Here is a 24,241-nt window from a genome sequence, read left to right as displayed (position 1 = left end):
CGTGTTGTTTTACAGTTGAGTCAGTGTTATGGTCTGCTAGCGGCAACGCACTTAGCTACATCTTTCGCGCGATAAATATGATAACACGCTCCAGGGTTGTGGTGACGCACGAGTCAACAATTCTTCTCGTAGTATCGGCACACGGTACGACGCCGCGCTTTTACACGCCAAGCGCTTTGGAAATCACCTCCGGAAAAGTTGGAGCGACCTATGGTCCGAGTTCGTGAAAGGTCGCGTGCCTAGATACTGCCGGCGTGAAATAGGTTATAGTCGCGTTGAATCCCGAGTTTCGGACGGGTAAAACACATTGCACTTATTCGTTCGGTTTAGAGTCCGTGCATGCGATGGGCACTCAGGCCAGTGTCGCGTGTATAGATAATTAGATATCTTTCTGATTTCGCATTCCCAAGAAAAAGGTTGTAATCACTACTTCGGCCCGCGAATAGATTACTGTACAGTAGGGCTCTTCAAAATTCACTTTTTTTCTCAAATCGTACTGGCTACTTGATAAAATTGTTAGGTTACCTAATTTAAGCCTACACACAAAATTTGGTTCAATTCCAGCCAGTAACCGCTTTGCTACAGGAGAAGAAAGTTTCTATTTATTATATAAAAATAAATAATAAAAAATATGAAAATTTTCTGTTCACCCCATGAAAGTGTTAGGCTGTCTATAGAAACGATGCTCACCAAATTTGGTTCAATTCCAACCAGCGGAAGCGAAGGTAATGTCGTCGAAAACTTTGGATTTGCATAAAATAGTATTTACGGTGAGCACAACTATAATAAATAAACAAAGAATCGGTCACCGTAAATACTATTTTATTCAAATCCAAATTTTTCGACGGCAATAACTCCGCTTCCGCTGGTTGGAATTGAACCAAATTTGGTCAGCATCGTTTCTATAGGCAGCCTAACACTTTCATGGGGTGAACAGAAAATTTTCATTATTCATTTTTATATAATAAATAGAAACTTTCTTCTCCTGTAGCAAAGCGGTTACTGGCTGGAATTGTACCAAATTTTTTGTGTAGGCTTAAATTAGGTAACCTAACAATTTTATCAAGTAGCCAGTATGATTTGAGAAAAAAAAGTGATTTTTGAAGAGCCCTACTGTACAGAGAACTTGAGTTATTGTTAACGAGGTGTGGTAGTTTTCGGGCAGGCTAAGACTTGGAAATTATGTACAAACTACTGGATTTTCAAAGTGCGCATCTAGAACTACTCGCTATTAGCCATATTCTAGAATCTAAATCAGAGGTCTCAAATGCGCTCGCGGGCCATTTCCTAGTTTTTGATTACGCCGCGGGCCGCAGCATCAATAATCGAGATATTATAGGTTCCAACTAGGCCTTGATTGACGGGTCCTTGCAGACAGGCATTCCACAAACATCGTGGAAATGTGATTTGCTATTGCATAATTCACGCTTGACACGAAATAAAATCACATTTTCAAATATTTGAATAATATTTTTGTGTCGGGCATAATTTTTCTAATTAATAAGTTATAGACATAATACGACGAGAGGATGCATCATGACCAATGTTCCCTCTAATTTTTGACGAGTCTGCGCAGACTCACCAACTCACTGTACAAACCCTACGACAACAGTGCGTAACGACGAAAAAAGGTCATCACTTTGGATTTTCTGTGCCCAGAGACCGTGTCAGCACTGCACATTTGCGCACGTGCGCAGCTTAGAGGGACAATTGATCATGACATCGTAAAACTGTCGGGTTATAATAATGCAGCTAGTGGACCTTTGACGTGCCACAATTTTATGTAAAATATACTGAAGATTGATCTGATATCTGAACGTTTGAGCGGTGTAGCCTAATCCTGGTTTTGATAAAGTCGTGATAAATATAGGCTATTGTTATTGTCATTGCCAAAGTCAAATTAAATCAGCGTTAGATTTTGCCTTCGATTATTATTGGAACATAGCAATAACAAAAACTTGAATATAATAATTATTGAGCCAGAGTAATAGCATTGCTTCTTAGCCTCTTTAGCGATCGTGCCCCTTATATTGTGCTTCCAATGAGATTTCTCGTTGTGCCTGTCCATTTTCAACACAATTTCTGGTGGTACCTATACCATCCTATACCTATACCCTATAAAATGAGAAAGCTCATTCACACAATAAGGCTATTTTCCAGTTGAATAAATTGGTCAAGAAAATATTCCACAGCGTATAGGCCTAATTCCACAATGCATCTCGCACACCCTGATGTGGTGCTTCGTACCCCGATGGGGTCTAGGGACCCTGGTTAAGATCCCCTGGAATAGAAATGTCCAATCGGCGAATAATTATTCGGTGTTAGGGTAGAGTGGGGCAAAACGCCTATCGTAAGGGAGAAACGCCATAAAATCCTCCGTGCTATTTCGAGTTGGTCTAAATTTCATAGTATCAACGCGAGATGTCGTACCTTATCCAATATGAATGTATGGAAAGCTTATGTATCGTTTATCAGCAGTAAAATCACGATTCATCCACGTTCGTCAAAATGCCGTTTTGCCCCATGGGTGGGGCAAAACGCACACAAAGGCGTTTTGCCCTACTAGGTCTTACAATTTACCCACTGATACTCTGATTTCTTTTTCATTCGTATACAATTATACGTGCTCACTAGCCCACTATAAATTGGATCCTGTACAAATGTTGCAACCCAAACATGTAATGAACTAAAAACAAGCTAATGAACGAAAATCTAAAATCAGACGTGCCACGGCAAATATTGTGCTGAAGTCAGTCAGAAAGGTCGTCGTCCTCAGAATCACAATTTTGACAAATGAAATGGCGATCTCCAAGCGTACATTCTTGATGTGCCCATAAATGGCAAATCAGACATACTGAATCCATTTTCCCTGGGCCTACTATTACGGAACGGCTCAACGCAAATCAAGCAAGGCCATTCTTCGTCATCTCTTTTGTTTTTGGGTGGACATTTATCCTTAGACACCTTCTCCTTTTTCGAACTCTTTGTAACCGGCTTCGGTGATTTCATTTTTTTTTGCAGAGCGTTTTTGTAAGGTGATGACGTAAGCACTTCTGAGTTTTCTGCTTTGCTGGATCTTTTTCGTTTTATGGCTGATTTAACCGGCGAACATAACTCGTCTATAGCTTCCCTTGTCTCTGAATTTTTTGAAGTTGAAGCCATGGGAGTTGATTTAACTACCTCACAATCCGTGTTATTGGTGGTTCCTCTCACTTCAACTTTACTTGGGTCGGTAGTGGAGGAATTATCTTGGCAGTTGTCAGCATTTCCGGCATGTGGGTATGGCTCATCGGTCATTTCGGAGGCGATGAAGTCTTCGTCCGAGAATATATCTTTATTGAATGGCCAAAGTCCACAGGGCCTGAAGCCATTGACGGATTTCTCTACCGTAGCACATCTGTTGTAAGCAACAGCAAAAATCTCGGACATATCGAAAAATTGGACCCTCTTTCCTGGATTTGTTACCATCCAATTGTCCACCGATGAATTAGAACTAGATTTTAAAGATTTAAAAAACGTTTTATCGAGTGGTTGCATTTTGTGGGTGCTGTGAGGTGGTAACGTCAAAAGTTCGATTCCGTTCGAACGGGCATAGTCGATTGCAGCAAGGGTTTTATGGCTATGGTGACCATCCAAGATGATTAAATGTTTTTCATCAATTTTGGGTTTTGCAATTGAAACGAAATGTTTTAGCCAAACTAAGAAACTTCCTTCATCGGTCCAGCCGTTTGCAGTGCAGTGGCCAATTGATCCAATGGGTGCATTTCTCATTAGCCCGTCCGCCATTCGTTTTCTTGGAAATATAATCATAGGTGGTATGTGTGCTCCCGCCGCATTCGTTGCGCAAATTATCGTGACAGTTTTCCCTCTTTCCCCGCTCGTCATTTTCCCAACTTCCCGTGCACCTTTCGTCGCAATGATGTTGTCAGGCTTTTGGACATTGGTAATTCTGGTTTCGTCCATATTCCAAATACGAGTTGGCACGTAACAGTGTGAGTTCAAAACGCCCCGATAAGACGTGTAAAACTTTTCCACTTGAGGCTTATTAAATCCCACTGCCCGTGCTGTACTGGTAGCTTCCGGCTTTCGAATTGATAATTCTTGATGACGTGATAAGAAACCACGTAGCCAGTCTTTGCCGGCCATTTTAACATCGTCATTGAACCGATGTTTCATTCCCATCTTTGTGGCAAAGTCATAATCCAGACGGCGTACGTCCTTCGTAGTTAAGCCAAATAGGGCCCTTTCCATGTCCTTAATCTTCGATACTATTTCAATTTCATATTGAAGATTTATGTCTGGTTTTAAAACGTCCCCAGTGAAATAGAACCCGGGTTGGATACTTCTTTATTCGTATGTCGACGGAGCGTTCTAGGAGGTACCCCGAAATATATTGCCGTTGTCTTCAACGCCGCGCTGCCTTGCACGGCATCCATAGCTTTGCGCAAGTTTTCTTCAAAGTATGACGCCCTGGATGTTTTCCTTTTATAAGTCCTCACCATGTTTTTGTTCTGCAGGTAAATAATAATGGTGGGTTTTGATTAGACTGATCAGTGAACACATTTAGTTGATTCTTGATGAAACTCGTCTTTGCATGCCATTTAAATAAAGAGTGATTCATTTGCAGACCATAACCATTTAAAAAACACCTTACCGGCACTGTATTGGATATTATTGGAAATTCCTTATCAAATAACATGATTTTGATCTCCTGGGTAATGATACGAATGTGAATCTATAGAATGTAAACGTTTACATTCTATAGTGAATCACTTCAAGGGGTAAAACGCCCACTAGCGGGCCGCTAGTGGGCGTTTTACCCCTCGTATAGGGTGGGCGTTTCAGCCACGAGGCACCATTATTTTCAAAACACTAACAAGGTGGTTATTTTGTGTATCTGACGATGAAATTACACTAAAATCACGTCGAACATGGTAGGATCCTAAATAAAATAAGAAATATTCATTCGGCGACCTCTATAGTTACGTTTCACTAGTTTCACCCAGTTATATTACGGTTATTTTTGTAGGAAACAAGTCAAAAAGTATGCTCGCGAGCCATATATGGCTCTTTTGGGTATAAGATATGGCTCTTTGCCAAATATTTATTTTTGTACTGAATTGATCAATATCGCAGCGACTTGTTGCTAAATTTTCATCACGGCCAAAATAACTATTCTCGTGGCAGTATAAACATGCATCTGAGAGGTAAAGACAATGCCGTCTTCAGGTTTAGGGGCTCGGACCCCCTCTCTTCAAAATCATCAAATATAAGTTACTATCACGCCGGCGGCCAATATCACTCGCAAATTCCCTGCGCCGGTATTGTTTGTAATATACCGGAGCCGAATCTCGGCACTTGTTAATTGGCACGCTAATGATTAGTTCTCTGATTGCGCCATTAATTTAGTTGCCTGACATAACGACTTCGTACTGTCAAGATGTCTCTTCTGTAATAAACGTTTATCGTGTGGCAACATCGTTTCGTGGTGCAACAGGGAGTACAGGCTCTGTATCTTGGCGTGGTAGCAGCGATGGGATTCGAATCCACCCCATCGAAATGACTACTAACTCAAACCTCCTGGCGATGTATCCGAATCGAAATCATGAATTGTGCGATACGTTCAGTCGAAGAGCACAGTAGATATGGCGCCGCCCATTTCAAAACGCAGTTTTCAAATACACATTGTCTTCCTGATCTACGGCGCGAAATGAACTGCTGTGGATGTGACATTCACAATTACAAACTCGAATTACAAACAACGCCATAGCTATCCACGTTCCGTTTTCTTCACGTTCTGTGTCGTATAAAATTTATGCGTGTAGCGCAACGTTATGTTACCGCCGAATACTTTGAGAATGGAGAAGTATTTAGGGCGGAGATAATAAAGTTGGATTGGCAATAAAAGTCGATTGTCGCCTTCGTCAGGATTTAGCAACCCAGGATTAAGGAAACCGGTTGATCGCAGCGCATAAAGTTAGTGTTAATCTCTTGATTTATCAAACCGGAACAAACTATAGATAACTTTTTATCGATAAAAACTGCTTACCATTCCTACGCACAAATATTTCCAATAATGACCGTGCCAATGGTCTCCTAGGTAATAGCATAGTCTTTATAAGTCTTATGTCTTATAAAGTCTTATGTCTTATGTCTTATGTCTTATATGTCTTATAAAGTCTTATGTCTTATAATGTCTAAAGTCTTATAAAGTGTTATAGTCTTATAAAGACTATGGTAATAGCTTCACTAATTATGTCTTACAAAGTCTTATGTCTTATGTCTTATGTCTTATGTCTTATATGTCTTATAAAGTCTTATGTCTTATAATGTCTAAAGTCTTATAAAGTGTTATAGTCTTATAAAGACTATGGTAATAGCTTCACTAATTATGTACCCGCCATTGCAGAGCGATACCAATATTCTATAATCCATTTCTTAGCTGAACCGAACGAATTGGACACGACCTTAATTTCGCGATTATGATAATTCGACATATTACAGTGGCAGCGTCGCTGTCAGCAGGCTGCCGTCGTTGAAAATGATGATTTTCTAGGGATGGTGTGAACCTCTGAAAGGTTCAGGTTCGTGTGAACGTGAACCTTTTTGAAAGGTTCTGTGTGAACACGAACGTGAACCTCATGACGTCACGTGACGTCATATTGCTAATTACAACCCCGTATTTCAATTAAGTGATTGCCTATATTAATCTACTGTACACGATACCGAGCGACGACTCGGGGCCACATAATAGCTCAGTACTTGAGTACATATTGACGTTTCAAACGTCGCCAAATGTATCAACTGGGGCAATCAAATGATATAATAATCCCATAAAATCAGTATCTTGCGTAGCTTTGCCAACAATTTCGACCTGATCGGACAATGTATTCGGCGTTTGAGTATTGCCACATGGATATTGAGCAGAGTGTAAAATGGGTTTCTATACTTGCTACCGATATTACCCCATTAACAAGGTATACAGCAGTATAGCCAATACCCCAGTCGCACGGATTGGTTTTTATGATACAGTGTACATATGTAGTCAAGATTGACCCCGTACGCCTGCTAGATTTTTACATCAGAAGACGATATCAATCTCATTGATTGGTTGAATAAGGACCATTCGCTGACAAAATACAGTGTATTTCGCTCTTGATGTCATCTGATTGCGGGTCAAGCTCACAGCACAGAGACACTAAATATGCACAAACGGAAAGCTGGATATTTCGAACAAACTTTTGTAACAATACAAGTAAATTTTTTGAGATTGTCAAGGGCATGCTCGTTTAGTTTTGAATGTTTATGCTGCTAGCTCCATGCATAGAGTGGCCCGCAGTTGAAAGTCAATGAATTTGAACCAAAGATGTTATAATGAAGTGAAAATTGCAATATATGATAAAGGTTCACAGTGCAGAACCTACCAAGGTTCTGTTGTGAACCCGAACCTCAAATTTTCCGAGGTTCACACACAGAACGCGAACGTGAACCTCGCGTTCACACCATCCCTAATATTCGTAATCAGCAACCTTAAAAACCCCGGAAACGGCTCTCAGATGTTCTGCCTAAAAAAAATTTTTCATTTTGTTGACCAGTGTTATTCGAGAGCTACAAAATTTAATCGCGATACTATTTTTCATTGTATAATAAAGTATGATACTGTTTAGTGCTGTGACCCACAACCGCACATCAACGTTACATAGCCTAATGCATTTCAATTTCAATACATTCAATACATTTAAGTAATACATTCATTGCATAAATATATTGAAACCCGAAGCTTTTCGAGCTGACAGTCTTCAAGGGCAATTGTCAGCGACTGAGAAACTTCAAAAACCTGCATCTAGCTACATTGCTATCGCGACGAAAGGTTTTCTATATCAGGTAGTGGCCGCACTGTTATCCATCTGTCTACGCTAGAATAGACTTTTATTAAAAATTCACCCAGGGATATCTAGATATCCCCGAATCCATCAACCGCACTTGTGTCGGCATAGGATTTTTTGAGCAATTTAAAAATTGGCAAGTATAGATGCGCTCAAGGTTCGCCCGTATTTCATGTTGTTTGTTTATATGACGTCATAATTGGTTGCATGCAATGTAGCTAGATGCAAGTTCTTGAAATTTCTCAGTCGCTGACGATTGCCCCTGAAGAGTGTCAGCTTGAAAAGCTTCGGGTTTCAATATATTTATTTATGCAATGAATATATTACCTAAATGTATATTAAAGTTATGCACCCCGAAAAGTCTCTTTAAAACCCAATACAATTAACATCCATAGATTGGCAATCACATCGGTGAATTCGGGATGTGTACATCGGGCTCGAACCAGGTGGATATGAGCCCATACTCGATGGTTAATAACAACCTTGACTTGATCCTGAAAAAAGGATGCCAGTGTGGAACCTGCCATTTATGAGGTTTACACACCGAATGCGAACGTGAACCTCACGTTCACACTATCCCTAGCGCTTTTCCTAAGCTCCAGCGAACTCTCGGATAGCTGCCACGGAGGTGGATGGCTTCGTGATTGTTAGTGAAAAATAATATATTACAAAAATTATGTAGACTGCTATGTCTATTTCGTGTTCGGCGAAGAGCATCGCTACAGCCAGGTCCGAAACAGCAGCGGCGCTTCGTCAGCCACCCCCACCCCGTCACCCCACAGGAAGCGTTGGTCTTGGGCCACGATAGGGTCATCAACCAAATAATACTCTCTATTTTACATTTATTTACCAAATAAGTTTGGCCCACCATCGAGCTACCCAAAATTGGGTGGTTTGAGCCGCGGCAGTTACGGCCCTGGCTGCAGCATACTTCCAGAAGACTTCGACAGCTTAGTTCTTCTTCTAATTGAACAACAGACTGTGAAATTGTCATCGAACATTGTTGATTAGAACTCAACACGAAATCAGCTTAACCCAATGTTCATATTATGGAACAAAGGGGCAGTGCACTACACAGCCGAGCCATAATGCGTAAGGCAACAATTAAAAACGAAAGACTTACGAACGGGAACTCAGGAGCAATTTCTGATTTCCCACACTCCGCTGACCCTGGCGTACCTAGAGCTGTTCGTACATGATCGATGTTGACACGTATCACTTTAATCGGGACTAGAATAAGATACCAACCACATTCCAATTCATCATTGTTACTCGGACAACTTTGAACTCCATCGCATTTCATTGATTCGGGCAAACAAGTTTGGTTCCAACAACGCAGCTCATTCGATGCGCAAGCGTCTGTAATGTAAATAGAGCAAATAGTATTACTGAGATATATTTCAATACAATGATATAGAATTGATTACCTACAGCTTGCCACGATAGTGAAAATCCCGCATCCTCGAAACTATTATCGGAATGAAATTCTATAATCACTGCATTGCTCTGACTTTCTAAATCAAGTGGTGGCCGGTAACCACAAATGCGTTTGTCTCCGTACTGAGCAGCAAAAACACATCAAGATAAACAGTTTGAACACAGTTTATGCTCTACACTTCATTCGTTAGACACGGTACCTTACGGGATAGAGTCGAGCTTCCATCATAAATCAGTAGATAGTCCCCAGCGCAAGGAGTGTTGAATACAGATTGCTCGATTCTGAATTCCTCATTAAATCTGATTTGAATCAACTGTAATTATAAAACCAAATTTGACAGGCAATATTGAACCTGCTGTCATTAATACGAAATTCCCTGAAAAGATGCTGGTTGCATAAAATCACGAAGTAGTATTTCTCGAGAGGAATTGGTTATTTTATTATATTCGACTGATTTCGGTAGTCGAACTAGCTGGCTATATTGCGATGTTCTGTACCGAATCAAAATCGAAGTGCTTCAAAGTTATTTGACACGACATTTGGTCATCTCTCGGGAGATTATGTTTTATTTAAAAAACATAAAATTCTGGCCTGAAAATTGACATTTTCTACATTAAAGCACATAATTTTGACAAAATTTTGAACTAGCGTATATTAAAGTAGGCATTGGTGCACAATGTGCACATGTTAGAATTGTAATACTTTTCTGGTTGGAATCGTCAATCCTTAAATACAAGTATCTTATTGTACTTTATTATGATTCCGTTGCTACCGACTAGGCCCACGTCTATTGGATGTGTACGAGGATCAGGAGGCGGCGAGGAGCTTGGACAAACCTTCAACATTTGAGAAGGGATTCCGGAATCGACCTCAGTCATCGGTCAGAATACATTCGTACAGAATGCACTATCGTGTTACGTAATACGTCGGGGTATTGTAAGTAGCCTACATTCTGGTTAATATAGATGAATAGGTGGGTTAATTCTGATTTGCCGCCTTTGCTATCATATATTTTCAAACCGTTGTTATTGAAGGGCTTTTGGTTGAATAGGATGTGAGCCCGTTGTCACTGTCCGAATATCACGCATTACAACATATACCTGCTGGGGCTCTACCATGATGTACCAACGCAAATGAACGCCTCCTGGGTATTTTCCGACGCCGTAGTTTGGAGATGAAATTACGCCACTTGTTTTGTCTCTTATCACACTGCTCACTGCATCAAAAAATCATCAAATAGACGCAGAACTCACGAAAAACAGACATAAAAAGCACTCACCTGCAGTGACTTCTGTCAAGCCGTTCGTCATCACTAAAATATAATGGATAATGTAGCGATTCGTAAAGTACTGATATTTCATCAAGTAATACGCCGGTGAAACCACTCATACCAGTACATACTGATCAGTGATCACGCACAAGCATAGCATACATTGGTTAAAGGCGCTGGCGCGCAATACCAGAAATTTTTTCGTTAATCAACATAAACAATATCTTAGTTTTGGGACGATTTAGGCTACTTGAAATTAATCTTCTCGCTGCGCGCGAATTAGCGTCGCAAAATCTCCAATAATAAATAAATAAATAAAAATACCTATCATTTACTGTAGTCAGACTAATTGTAATCGCAATTTCAAGATAACCATGTTATCCTAGTGTCGGTAAGACAGTTTGGATGCTTTAGTCAACGATGGTGGTTCTCAAGCTTGGGGTGTTGGCCCTTTTCTGGGGATCGCGAGGATGTTGAACTTAATCAGCGTCGAACATAGGCCATGAGTTGTCTGGACAACGGTGCTGACCCAGGGTTGTAATGACCCGAGTCAGACTCGAGTCACGATTTTCTGATGACTCGACTTGACTCGAGTCATTTTCTCAAAATACGAAAATGACTCGACTCGACTCAAGTCAATCTGTGTATTGACTCGACTTGGACTCGAGTCATTGCGAATGACTCGAACCAAGTCATATGACTCGAGAGTCAGACGGCCAAGACCGACATTTCATTGTAATTTCGAAGAACAAGTAAAGTAACCAGCCTATTGGGATTTCGTCTATTGGTACTGGTACTTGAAAATGCGACAAGAAACTGTTAAAAGTGAGGAAAACTAGTATTCTATAAATGCGAACCATCGATATCACCAAACAGAGGTATAAAAGTGGGACTTTAACTTGAAACTGAGCAGTCAACACAATGACTTTGACTCGGACTCGAGTCATAATATCATGACTCGGACTTGAATATCTGCTAGAAGACTTGGACTCGGACTTGACTCGGTGGTGAATTGAAAATGACTCGACTTGACTCGAGTCAAAACTATAAAAATGAGATTGACTTGTGACTCGGAGTTTTATGACTTGGTTACAACCCTGTGCTGACCATTCGTTTAGTAGAGTCAGGTGGGCCACGGAATGTTTTCAAATTGAAAATGGAGTTGCGACCATAGGTTGAAAACCACCAGATGTGCAACCTGCTGGTGCGGACCGGCATTTCGCCTCATAAATAGCCTTATCCGCATGACATGAATATGACTTAGCAATGTGCAATTACGTCCCCTGTCATGTCGAAATGATTGACAGAATTCACTCACAAAATTTAACATCCAGATGCATATAGTAAGCCCATCAGAAGTTGCATCGATCACATGGGGGGTCCTAGACCAGTGTTGTTTGGGGCATAAATTGGCTTAAAAGTGTTGTTTCGTTTCTGCCTACAAAGAGCAATCACATATCTGTACGGACAAACAGTATAGCAGGGGTGTCAAACACACGGCCGGCAGGACAGACAATTTCATCCAGCCCATGAATAACTCTGTTGCTGACCAAATGATAATACCGACCCGAGCAATCACCAGAGCTCAATTTCGAGATGGCCAATAGTCTAGTTCTAGTTAATTCACGATCTATATTAAAATTCCACTCCTGTTTACAATTATAGTTATATCTATATTACAAATGCAATCGATAGGCAAAGCATTGCAAGTCTGACGTCATACGTTTTCATAACTCAATTTAAAACCCACTAGGCGCTAAAGAGTGCCTGGCCTCGAACCTACAATCTATAGGTGTTGCAGCTGTATGGATTTAACCACTACCCTCGGCACTAGGACACTTTGGCATAAGCACATGAGTGTCTTTCGAAAGCAACCCTATAGTAAACAAGCCGTCTCGCCGCTCTTGAGTTTAACAGACAGCAATGCAATCTCTCATTTAGAGTATATTGCCATCGTATTTTTAACGATATGTTATAGGCTAGATTGGATGATCTTTATCTGCAATACACGCAATGGGGGAGTGCGATTTACTGTTTCGAGACTATAACATACATTTACAAATGATCGACAGTCAGTCATTACACGCAACGGCTACTCCAGTTCCGTTCTATCGAAAAGCTGATGTGCGGTCGCACGGGACAAATGTGTTGATTGTTGATTGAAATCGAATACCATATGATCAATGTTCCCTCTAATTTTTCACGAGTCTGCGCAAATACGCCAACTCACTACGCAGGCCCTTGGACAACAGTGCGCAACCAGGCCCCCCATAGGGTGATAAACCGAACTTCTGGGGGGCTTCGCCCCCCAGACCCCCCTCAGGCTGAACGCTTTCCTCCGCTACTAATAATCTGTGTCTGGTCTTCGTTTAGTGGGCGTTCCAACTAAACGCGCGAAGCGCGAAAATTTTCTATAATTCATGATCAAATCGGTCAATATCATCGAGAAATGCATATATTGCTATCAATTTTAATCCTGTCTCTGCTCACGTAATCACGTTTACAGGTAAAGCTGATCGAGTGAGGTGTGTTGGAAAAGGTAGGACCCCTAAATATAATTAAACACCTTCGGGCGTACCCGTTGGTATAATGACTTCATGCTATTTCGTGACCTCCTATCTGCTATGCCAAACGATATTGAAATCTGGACATAAGTCACTTTGATTCCACTGCGACGATATGGTGACATACTATGGATTACTAGAAGACAGACATACAGTACGCACGAGAACGCACTTGAAATCAATACATGCGATCGATGTAGGCCTATCGCGTTGAAACGCTGATGAGACGTCTTAATACCTGCAATGCACTCATTACTATCAAGACATACAGTCAGATATAATGATACGAATATTCAAGTCTGATTGAAGCAAGAACAAGATCAGCGTATGACCTTATCGACAGAAGATACCCGTTCAAACGAATCGAATAAAATCACAAATTTGTGCTGCTGAGAAGCTGATCTAATGCAACGCCCTACAGTGCATATAGTTGCTGCATTGCCCGATCAACGTTTGCAAAGGGATGGATTTTTTCAGCAATGTTGGTGCTTGTACTTGCATATTCTGCATATTATCCTATATCATCATACGTGATCAGATTCGCCTGATGGAAGTGATGACTTCGTAAATTCGCGGCATGTAATTGTACAGTAAATCTTACACAATATTCATGCCACGCGGAGAAGACTATTCGTAGGTTTCTCGCAGTTAACTTCGAGCTGGCCCACTGTTATTTATAACTTTGTTAAACCATGTTATTTCGCCATTCCCACAAAGGATTGCGCTATTTATATGATATCAGCATCGTTCACGCGTACGATACCATAGTAAAAGAAAAATCTCTTTCGTGAGTCGCAAACGATTGCAAATTTTCATTGCTTCGCGGAGCGCAATATTTGCCTTTTCGGACCGCACTTGTGGGCCTACCTCGGTTTCAGACTTCAGCGATAGCACTATTTACCGCTGGCAATGTTCCCTCTCGTTTTTCCCGAGTCTGAGCGCCTGCGCGGTGCCTTGGACAAGAGTGCGCAACGATTTAAAAAAAAGTCATCACTTCGGATTTTTTGTGCGCAGCCTAGATTTTCTGTGCGCAGAGACCGTTTCAGCACTGCGCATTTGCGCACGTGCGCAGCTTAGAGGGAACATTGCATATGATAGCATTATTTGTGTAACAATTGCCACGAATACACTCTGGGAGATAGGATGACTGCTAATGAACATCATGCAATACGCATATTAGAAATATCATGTACGGCAGGAGAAGACGTCTTACCATCATGGACGAACGGTAGTAGATAATGCACGTTTGCGTACGATCCTGGAATGGTTGATTCGGCACAAAGCGACCCGAACGATGTGAGTCCCGCGACTACCCAGGTTCCATTCTGCAACGCTGCCACTGGCCCCCCAGAATCACCCTGTTTAATACAGTTCATCCAGGCGATTTCCTTACCCGATAATTGATCTTGCATTGGATATTATGTCTTCGATTACCCAAGGATTATACATAATTACACAGGTCTTACTTATATAATTGGCCTACATCTAACTCAACAAATGTCCGTCCGAAATTTGATTGTGATTGCCCCAATGCACTATTACAGTATTTTATTTCTACGCCATGAAGTCACGATTATTCCATCATTATTTATTGTACAATGAAGGCAAATGCAGTGGCCTATATGTAGAAAGACAGTATAATTACCTGACAGGTGCTTGCTCCACCGAAGGGAAGTCCAGTGCATATGATCGACATCGACATGTTCTGGATAAGGTTCAACTCACTGCATCTCTTCCTAGACACCACTGGTGCGACGACTTGTCGCATGATTGCACTTATCGGTCCCCCGTTCCCTGAAAATTCACGTGTAGTTGATGACTTCTGGCATCGGTAGCCTACGTTAGCTTATTCAAGTTTTCGGCTCAAAAGAGGCTCTGATTCACAGGTAGTATTTTTGCACTATTGAGGAGAATTCAATACCCGTAACAATTGTGCAGTTCTGTAGCTTAGTAGCCTTTGCGGTTGCAGCGAAATGGCATGATATTTCAGTATAATCGATAAATCGGTATAATGTCGGCGACACAATATTCATCTTCATTTGCTCTTAAATGCCCTTAGTGCTGCGACTGATTGGAATATGATAGGAATATTGATCAAGCGTGCTATGTGTTCTGGAAGAATTTGATATTTCTCAGATCAGGATCAATGTTTAGAACAGTGGTTCACAACTTTTTTTACGTCGGCGCCGCGTTTCAAACTACAGAGGCTACATATAACGGAAATTTTAAAGTAGCTCGCCTACCTCTGGATCTCACCACCCAGCTAACTCGAAAGCATGCACAAATTGCACTCAGACTTGTATAGATGATATATCGGTTATTTTAGCATTTAGCATCACACGCAGATTGGCGAGTGATATACATTGAAATAAACTGAAAATGCATATCACATACTACAACATACTATTATATATGTCGTTATGTGATAGCTCTTTATGTATTCCAGCACGCAATACGCAAGTTTCCGGGTGATTAATACGCTGAGTAATATTGGACTTAATGCACTTTATACTTGACTAGGAGCCGTTATTCTGATTTTAGTGAAATTATGCATGTCGAAATTTACTCCTTACAAAGACGATATATAAAGGTCAATGACCAGCAGAACGTAAGATATATCCTCATCTTACGGGTATTCACTAGGGATGGTGTGAACCTCTGAAAGGTTCAGGTTCGTGTGAACGCGAACCTTTTTGAAAGGTTCTGTGTGAACACGAACGTGAACCTCATGACGTCACGTGTCGTCATATTGCTAATTCGTACCTTATCTGTCTATGAAGCGATAGCCTATATTAATGTACAGTGTACACCAGGGCCGGCCAACCCGTGGCCCGCGGGCCACATGTGGCCCGCGAGAAGGTTTTGAGTGGCCCGCGACGTAATTTCCGAAATTAGAAAAAATTTGATTAGCCTAGTCTGGCCGCAACACTTGAGATATGATAACTAAAATTTCAGTTGTGACTCATTGGCAGATTCATGAGCCAGTCAAATTTTGGTAGATCTTAGCACAATGCAATAAAGCAGAAGAATTTTCGATAGATTTATCAAAAGTAAAAATTTTCTACACGCTTGCGCTACATGATATGTCACTCGATTTCTTGCTTATAATATTGTTACCCCGTTGTGAAAATGAAAGAACGCCGAATATATCAGATTGAGTCTAACTATATTCGCGTTGACGAGACAAAGGTTCGTTCAACAGATGCGACCTTGCGTTTGCGCTCGCAGAAAGACCGTTCAAAATGATACCTAGGCATAAAATGATTGACGCATGTTGGTCGAAGCTTTCGATATCGATATGCACCGAATAGTCCAGTCCTTGCAAACTGAGCCCAGCGATATACAGCAGGTCCGCAATATATTCAAATGATACACTATTGACCTATGAACTTCGAAAAATTTTCGCGTTTGGCGCGGCTAGTGGCCCGCGTAATTGCTCGTCAATCGAATGTGGCACTGTGGCTGAAAAGGTTGGCCACCCCTGGTGTACACGATACCTATAGCGACGACTCGGGCCACATCATGTCACAATGCAGAAGTACATGTTGGCGTTTTCAACGACACTAAATGTATCAACTGAGGCAATCAAAGGATATAATACTCCTATAAAATCAATATCTTCCGTCGCTTTGCCAACAATTTCGACGAGGACTTACCAGCGAATATAAGCTTACGCCCTAACGGTCTAGGCTAGACCGGACAATGTATTCGGCGTCTGAGTATCGCTATATTGATATTGAGCAGATTGTAAAACTGGTTTCTATACTTGCTACCGATATTGCCCCATTAACAAGTTTTACAGCAGTAGCCAACACCTCAATCACGAGGATTTGGTTTTCGTGATTTAGTAAAGATATGAGGTCCAGATTGCCCCGTACTCCTGCTAGCTTTTTTGCATCTGAAAACGATATCAATCTCATTGATTGGTTGAATAAGCATCATTCGCTGACTACGTATTTCGCTCGTGATGTTGTGTTCTTGCAGGTCAAACTCACAGCAGAGAGACACTAAATATTCACAAACGGAAGGCTGAATATTTCGAGCAAACATTTGTTACAAAGCAAGTAGCCTAAAAGTTTTGAGATTGTCAAGGTGCATGCTCGTTTATAGTGTTCATTTTTAATGCTGCCAGCGCCATGCATAGAGTGGCCCGCAGTTGAAATGCAATTAATATGAACCAAAGATGTTATAATGAAGTGAAAATTGTGATCTATGAAAAAGGTTCACAGTGCAGAACCTACGAAGGTTCTGTTGTGAACGCGAACCTCTAAATTTCCGAGGTTCACGCACAGAACGCGAACGTGAACCTCACGTTCACACCATCCCTATGATTTTCATGTAACATGAGACGTAGCTGTTTCATTCAACAAATTGACAACTGATGGCCTTTAACGCGTTTTCGCATTATGATGTAACAGATAACGCCACTTAATTGAAAACTCGGGACACCTCGACTAACCATTAGGGTTGTTCAAAAAAAACTTTTTTTCCAAATCTCACTCGCCTAATGACTAAATCGTCAGGTTGTCCAAGAAAACGATGCACACCAAATTTGACTCAATTCCAACCAGTATAGGCCGTGCAATCTTGAATTGAAATTTTTAATTTATTATTAAAAATTAAAAAAAAAAAATTTCTCCAATTTTTCTATCAACCCCATGAAATTGTTGAGCTGTCTTCAAAGACGATGCAAAACAAATTTGAGTCAATTCCGACTTGTAGAAGCGGAATTATTCGCGTTTTTCGTTGATAATTGTCGGATTATCCTTGATCCGGGAATTATCAACGAAAAACTCAAATAGTTCCGCTTCTACTAGTCGGAATTGGCTCAAATTTGTTTTGCATCGTCTTTGAAGACAGCTCAACAATTTCATGGGGTTGACAGAAAAATTTGAGAATTTTTTTTTTTTAATTTTTATTAATAAATTAAAAATTTCAATTCAAGATTGCACGGCCTATACTGGTTGGAATTGAGACAAATTTGGTGTGCATCGTTTTCTTGGACAACCTGACGATTTAGTCATTAGGCGAGTGAGATTTGGAAAAAAAAGTTTTTTTTGAACAACCCTACTAACCATCGGGCGTAACCTTTCCATCTTGATGAGTCGCGATTAGCAGTATTCAGTAGGGATGGTGTGAACCTCTGAAAGGTTCAGGTTCGTGTGAACGTGAACCTTTTTGAAAGGTTCTGTGTGAACACGAACGTGAACCTCATGACGTCACGTGACGTCATATTGCTAATTTTAACCCCAAATTTTAATTAGGTGATTGCCTATATTAATCTACTGTACGCGATACCGAGCGACGACTCGGGGCCACATAATAGCTCAGTACTTAAGTACATATTGACGTTTTAAACGTCGCCAAATGTATCAACTGAGGCAATAAAATGATATAATAATCCCATAAAATCAGTATCTTGCGTCGCTTTGCCATAAATTTCGACCTGATCGGACAATGTATTCGGCGTCTCAGTATTGCCACGTGGATATTGAGCAGAGTGTAAAATGGCTTTCTATACTTGCTACCGATACTACCCCATTAACAAGCTATACCGCAGTATAGCCAACACCCCAGTCGCACGGATTTGGTTTTTATGATACAGTATACATATATAGTCAAGATTGACCCCGTACGCCTGCTAGATTTTTACATCAGAAGACGATATCAATCTCATTGATTGGTTGAATTAGGATCATTCGCTGACAAAATACAGTGTATTTCGCTCTTGATGTCATGTGATTGCGGGTCAAGCTCACAGCACAGAGACACTAAATATGCACGAACGGAAAGCTGGATATTTCGAGCAAACTTTTGTAACAATATTTTTTGAGATTGTCAAGGGCATGCTCGTTCAGTGTTGAAAGTTTATGCTGCCAGCTCCATGCATAGAGTGGCCCGCAGTTGAAAGTTTGAACCAAAGAACCAACGATGTTATAATGAACCAAAGATGTTATAATGAAGTGAAAATTGCAATATCTTAAAAAGGTTCACAGTGCAGAACCTACCAAGGTTCTGTTGTGAACGCGAACCTCAAATTTTCCGAGGTTCACACACAGAACGCGAACGTGAACCTCGCGTTCACACCATCCCTAGTATTCAGTCACACGATTAGCAATATTCCGGAACAGCTAACTTTATTATCTCCGCATGAGATGCGTCCCGATTAGCGGTTTTTAATTACATGTTTAGCATTCTCCCGGATCAGCTGACTTTATTATCTACGCCCTTGGATTTTCGGAATCAGTGTGACAGTCACATTCGATTAATATCAGTTGTAATGAATTCTAAGCTACTTATACAAGGAATTGCGTTATCCTTGGCGGAGGCTTAGCCCGTCTGCCTCTTACCTCTCGTTTCGAGCTTTATTTTCGAACAATAAATACCAGTTTTTACAGAGAAAATGTGGCGCACACGAGGAATCCCATGCAGTGAGTTCGAATTAGTGCTATCATGACGTCACGAATTTCCAATTGTGACGTAACAGTTGATTGGCATGTATGGCTCTTTGAGAGTTGAGATGGAAAAAATAGGGCCAATATGGCTCTTCGGGCAAAAATGGTTCCCGACCACTGTTCTACCTCATCGTAGCTTTTAAAAGTGATGTGATAGTGAAGTTTGTTGAGATCCCAGTGATTTTTATAGTAGTTTTAGATTGAACTTTAAGCTCTCACATCTAAAAAATATATGGCACTTGAATATATTGTTGAATACTTGAAATTCCAAAATGCCGTCGCGGGCCGCACAAAATGCTCTCGCGGGCCGCATGTTTGACACCTCTGACCTAGATCATGGGTCACCATGCGGTGCCCACGGGCCCCAGGTGGCCCGCAAGGACCAGTTGAATCGCCAGCGTGCCTGTTCTAAAAATAGATGGAGTAACAGCCCTTACCAGTGAGCTTTTACATAATGAGATTGATTTACGCTAACATGTAACTTTGTTACTCCCGCCATTTAGTAAATGGCATTTAGTAAATGGCATTTACCCGTATCAAAATTTTGGTGTTTTAGACTGTAACTCGTTTTGTGTTCACAATAGAGAAACTTTCTTCTTAAGACAGATGGAAACATGATGTTTCTGCAGCTTTTGAGCTATATATCATGACTCTGCGACCAGATGGTTGTCGAGATGAGCAATTTTACCCCCTCGCACGCAGAAAGTGGGGGGTTGCCGGCTGGAAAATGGGGGCAATCCCCTAAAATCAATTTTTCTTGAAGTTTCAGGTCATTTGTTTTAGGTCATTTGTCGGGATTTAAGAACCCCCTTTTTTCGATTTAAAAAAAGTTATTTTCACTCCACCCTACTGTAAAGTGCCCCTGTCCGTCATTACTGTCTCCGCTGCATCGTTCTGACCACGTATCCCACCCACGTAGGCCTATATTTCAGAAGTATCACGGACGAGTTCAATATTCACTGCATGACTTCTAAAAAAAATCTCCGTTCAGTCTGCGGTGTGTGATAGACTACTATAAAACGTATTCCGTGCACATTTTTCACAACTCCTCTAATGGAGCTATCGGTATATGTTAGTTAAGTTAATTCGTCTGAGCAGTGCTCCCGCTGGAGGTTCATGAAAAACACTATATTTGCAAACTTAATAAACATAGAAGATATGCGGAAACTAGAAATCGCCAAGTTTATGTATCAGTTTCACTGCTGTCGTTGCCCCGAATATTTCAATGACTTCTTTACCTCTGAATCAAAAGCGCACAAGTAGGCTACAACACACGCGCGTCCACGTCGTCCAAATATCATATGATCGACCGAAAAGATCATCGCTCCATCAAATATGCCGGACCTGATGTGTGGAACAGTATCCCGCCGGCCATCCGACAGTCGACGAGCATGTCCACATTCAAGTCGAAATACAAGCAATTACTACTAAATAAATACAGTCCATCCTCAAGATTACCGGACCACGACTGACCTATCGATCTCGCTTCCCATGACATGCCGCCCTATTTCTTGTCGCTTTCTTTTTCTATACTGTATTCTTTACTTTCATTCACTGTGCATGCCTCCTCTTTACTACGCCTAGGCCAAGGTGGGTGTCCGATTCCATTGACAAATCCAAGTCGCTTCGACATCTTCCTGTCTATTCATTGTATCGCATTTTTTGTGGAGTATTGAACTGATAAAATTGCTAATAAACCAATGATGATGAATAACACTAGAATGACTAGATCGACAAAAAATACACTATAGTTTTGAAATTTAGGTCAGAACTATATTGAGTAAATCATGAGCGATTAGGAAAATGAAGTGATTAACAAACGTAACGAGAATATTCAGTAAATGACAAACTTATCACGTTTCTGCAATCTTTCAACACCAAACAATTTTGCCAGTTGTTTTATTTCCCCTTAACAAAATTTAATTCAGCTCAAAAGTAGAAGCGTGTGAGGGATACGAAAGTCGGTAGAACATCATACACTCAACTTCTCAAGTTGTTATAGGCTACTGTCAAAGGTTCAGAAGAATCTACTTCAAAACACTATAATGAATTATAAACACAATATAGCCTGATCATGTAGACAAGAAATGCCTCCAGCAAATTTACACTTCATGTTTATGGCGCCACGACATTTTTCAAGTAATGTGGTCCTAAAAATTCACCATCCGGCAAGGCATTTGACCGAAGATAAATGCGTGTAGCAAAGGAGAGACCGGGGTCAATTGTAATTCTTTTTCTATTTGCTAACATTACGTGTTTTCTTATGGGAATTTCATTTCCAAAGTTTCATGTAATTAAGCCAACAACTCGATAGTTGATATATAAACTAAAATGGTACATTATCAATCATGAAAATTTTTGGGTCGCGAAAATCGTCGCTCAAATGTTACAATTGCCCTGCACCCATGGGCATTGGGCAATTGTACCGCCCATGCGGGGCAATTACAACAGTGTTAAACGAAAACGGAATGTTCTTAATTGACCATGACCATTGAAGGTCGACACACCAAGAGTCGATCAATATGAGAAAGGGTGGTATAGAATCCCGTAAATACCCACTTCTGTATGGCCGTTTCCGACAGATGTTCATGTTAGAATGGGTATGGTAAGGAAAGGAAAGGACGTGGTTTATTTTTGTCCTTGATGTTTTTTTGCGGCACATACACCGACTCGTGATACACATACACACGATCTACGCATATGCATACCATGGGTGCATGATGTGCATGTGCATATGCCGCTGGACAAGAAAGTACCGATATGGCGTTTACGGCTTTTTGAGTCATGCACCACCCTTCAATGCTATCCCAATAATACATGAGCGCCAAGCAGGGAAGTCATGGATACCAGTGTTACTATTCAGGTCTTTGGTCTGACCCGGCCCGGGATCGAACCCACGACCTACCGATCAAGAAGCCGGACGCTTCGCCATTACGCTATCTTGTCGGTGGGTTAGGTAGTAGGCCTACCTGTTCTGCTACTCAAATTATGGCTGTTGCAAGATTCATCTGCAGTAGATAAATGATTATACCAGTGGTTCTCAACCGATGTGCCGCGGCACACTAGTGTGCCATTTACGTCTCGCAAGGGTGCCGCGAGAGAGTTCTTCGAAATTTTTAAATTATGCGTAAAATAATTTTAGTCTATAGCATACGATCAATAATCTAAATCGGCCTCGATGTGAAGTTTGTAGCCTACATTAGGCAAATCAAAATTGCTGTCATGTTTGCAATCGCTGTTGTTGAAATGTAGGCTCGGGCGCAACGTCGTTTTGTTACAGGCAACGAATTTGAGAATTGAGAAGTAAAGTTCATCAAATTACATCATTAACAAATTTCCCGGTCGCTGAGGTTATTATCCCGGTTTGTTGGAACAATAATCGGACTGCCCGTAGAACTATTGAGGTATTGCTATCCTCACGCGTGCTACACGATCCATGTTGGAAACGCGTTTGGCGTGTATTTATTTGTATACGCCTCTACGCCTCCGTATTCGTTAGTGGCGATCGTGCTTATGCGGCCTCTTCGATACGATTGTTATTGCATCGACAATGCGGTAGTAGGCAGAGTTATGAAATATACGTTGTGAAATATAGTATCGAAGTTTCGACGAGATTGCAGCAGACCAGTTATGTTAGGTTTACCATACTTTGGAATCGGGAAAGGAGGAACTTTTTCAAAATTTTCAGACTTAGAATTGTGTGGAGTAAAATTCGGAAAAAATGATACATTTTCTGCACTTTGTAGTTGGTTGACTAAAAAGAGGAAAACGGTCAAGTCTGAAATATCGGCATTGTTCAGAACAATCGGGTAACCGCAACACAATGGCCGTAACAAATACCCATTGCGACTCTCCGATTGTTCGAACAATGCCAATATTTCAAACTTGGAGGACGGATTCTAGGTGGATCAGTGCCTGATCATTATTTTAATTTATATTTTCGGAATAGGTGCAACAGTAGCTTTCGATCAAGACCAGATTCAATAATTTCTGCGCTCGAGAAGATAGCTTTCGGATTGCCAGAAATCCAACAGTCGCTTACGCAAAACAATTCTCCTCTCCAGCCTCGGCGAAGCGGAACGAAGCTGCAAAATCGGTCGTTGCCGTTCCATGTTTAATTTCTATAGTTAGACTCAATTCTGTGAATAATATGTATTTATAATTTTCTCAAGGGGTCTCAAATAATGAATGCAAGAAATCTAGTGACAATGAATCATGCGAAGTACCGAGAAAAATTTCAAGTCAAATAAATCTGCTATGAAATATTCTACTTTATGGTCATATATACGAAGATCTGAGATAAATGTGGCTGGCCCCTGGATATACGTCAATGCGTCAAAACTGTTGTTTTAGTCATCATCAAATTTCGCGGTCATGCTAATCAAATTTTGCTTGGCCTTGCAATTGTACCTGATGTCATAAATAATTTCGAGAATTACCTCGCAGGCCACACCGAACCTTCTCGTGTGCCAAATTTGGCGTGCGTGCCACGGGCTGGTCGTACCTGATCTGTACGGTTATTAATAACAGTGATTGGCGGTACATAAAAATTATACTGAAAATTCTTTGAAAGCAATTGTTTTCATGATAAAGAAGTTGGAGTCGGAGTCGAAGTCAGGGTCATTCTC

At 41.0% G+C, this 24,241-nt stretch overlaps 1 long non-coding RNA gene across 1 annotated transcript; it reads right to left on the bottom strand.

Annotated features, from left to right (window-relative positions):
* Positions 1-8,664: 8,664 nt before the first annotated feature.
* LOC145443236 (uncharacterized) lies at positions 8,665-9,453 on the bottom strand. Its single transcript, XR_013916356.1, has 3 exons — positions 9,314-9,453; positions 9,135-9,245; positions 8,665-9,071 (listed from the first exon to the last, which is right to left on the bottom strand). It is a non-coding gene; the product is annotated as an uncharacterized LOC145443236 (long non-coding RNA).
* Between the last annotated feature and the right edge of the window lie 14,788 nt (positions 9,454-24,241).

This window comes from Botryllus schlosseri, chromosome 7 (assembly GCF_051294905.1).
Source record: "Botryllus schlosseri isolate E-star chromosome 7, Bs_hap1, whole genome shotgun sequence".
Lineage (NCBI taxonomy): Eukaryota > Metazoa > Chordata > Ascidiacea > Stolidobranchia > Styelidae > Botryllus > Botryllus schlosseri.
Note: the sequence above shows the minus strand (reverse complement) of the source record. Positions and strands in the feature narration are given on the sequence as shown.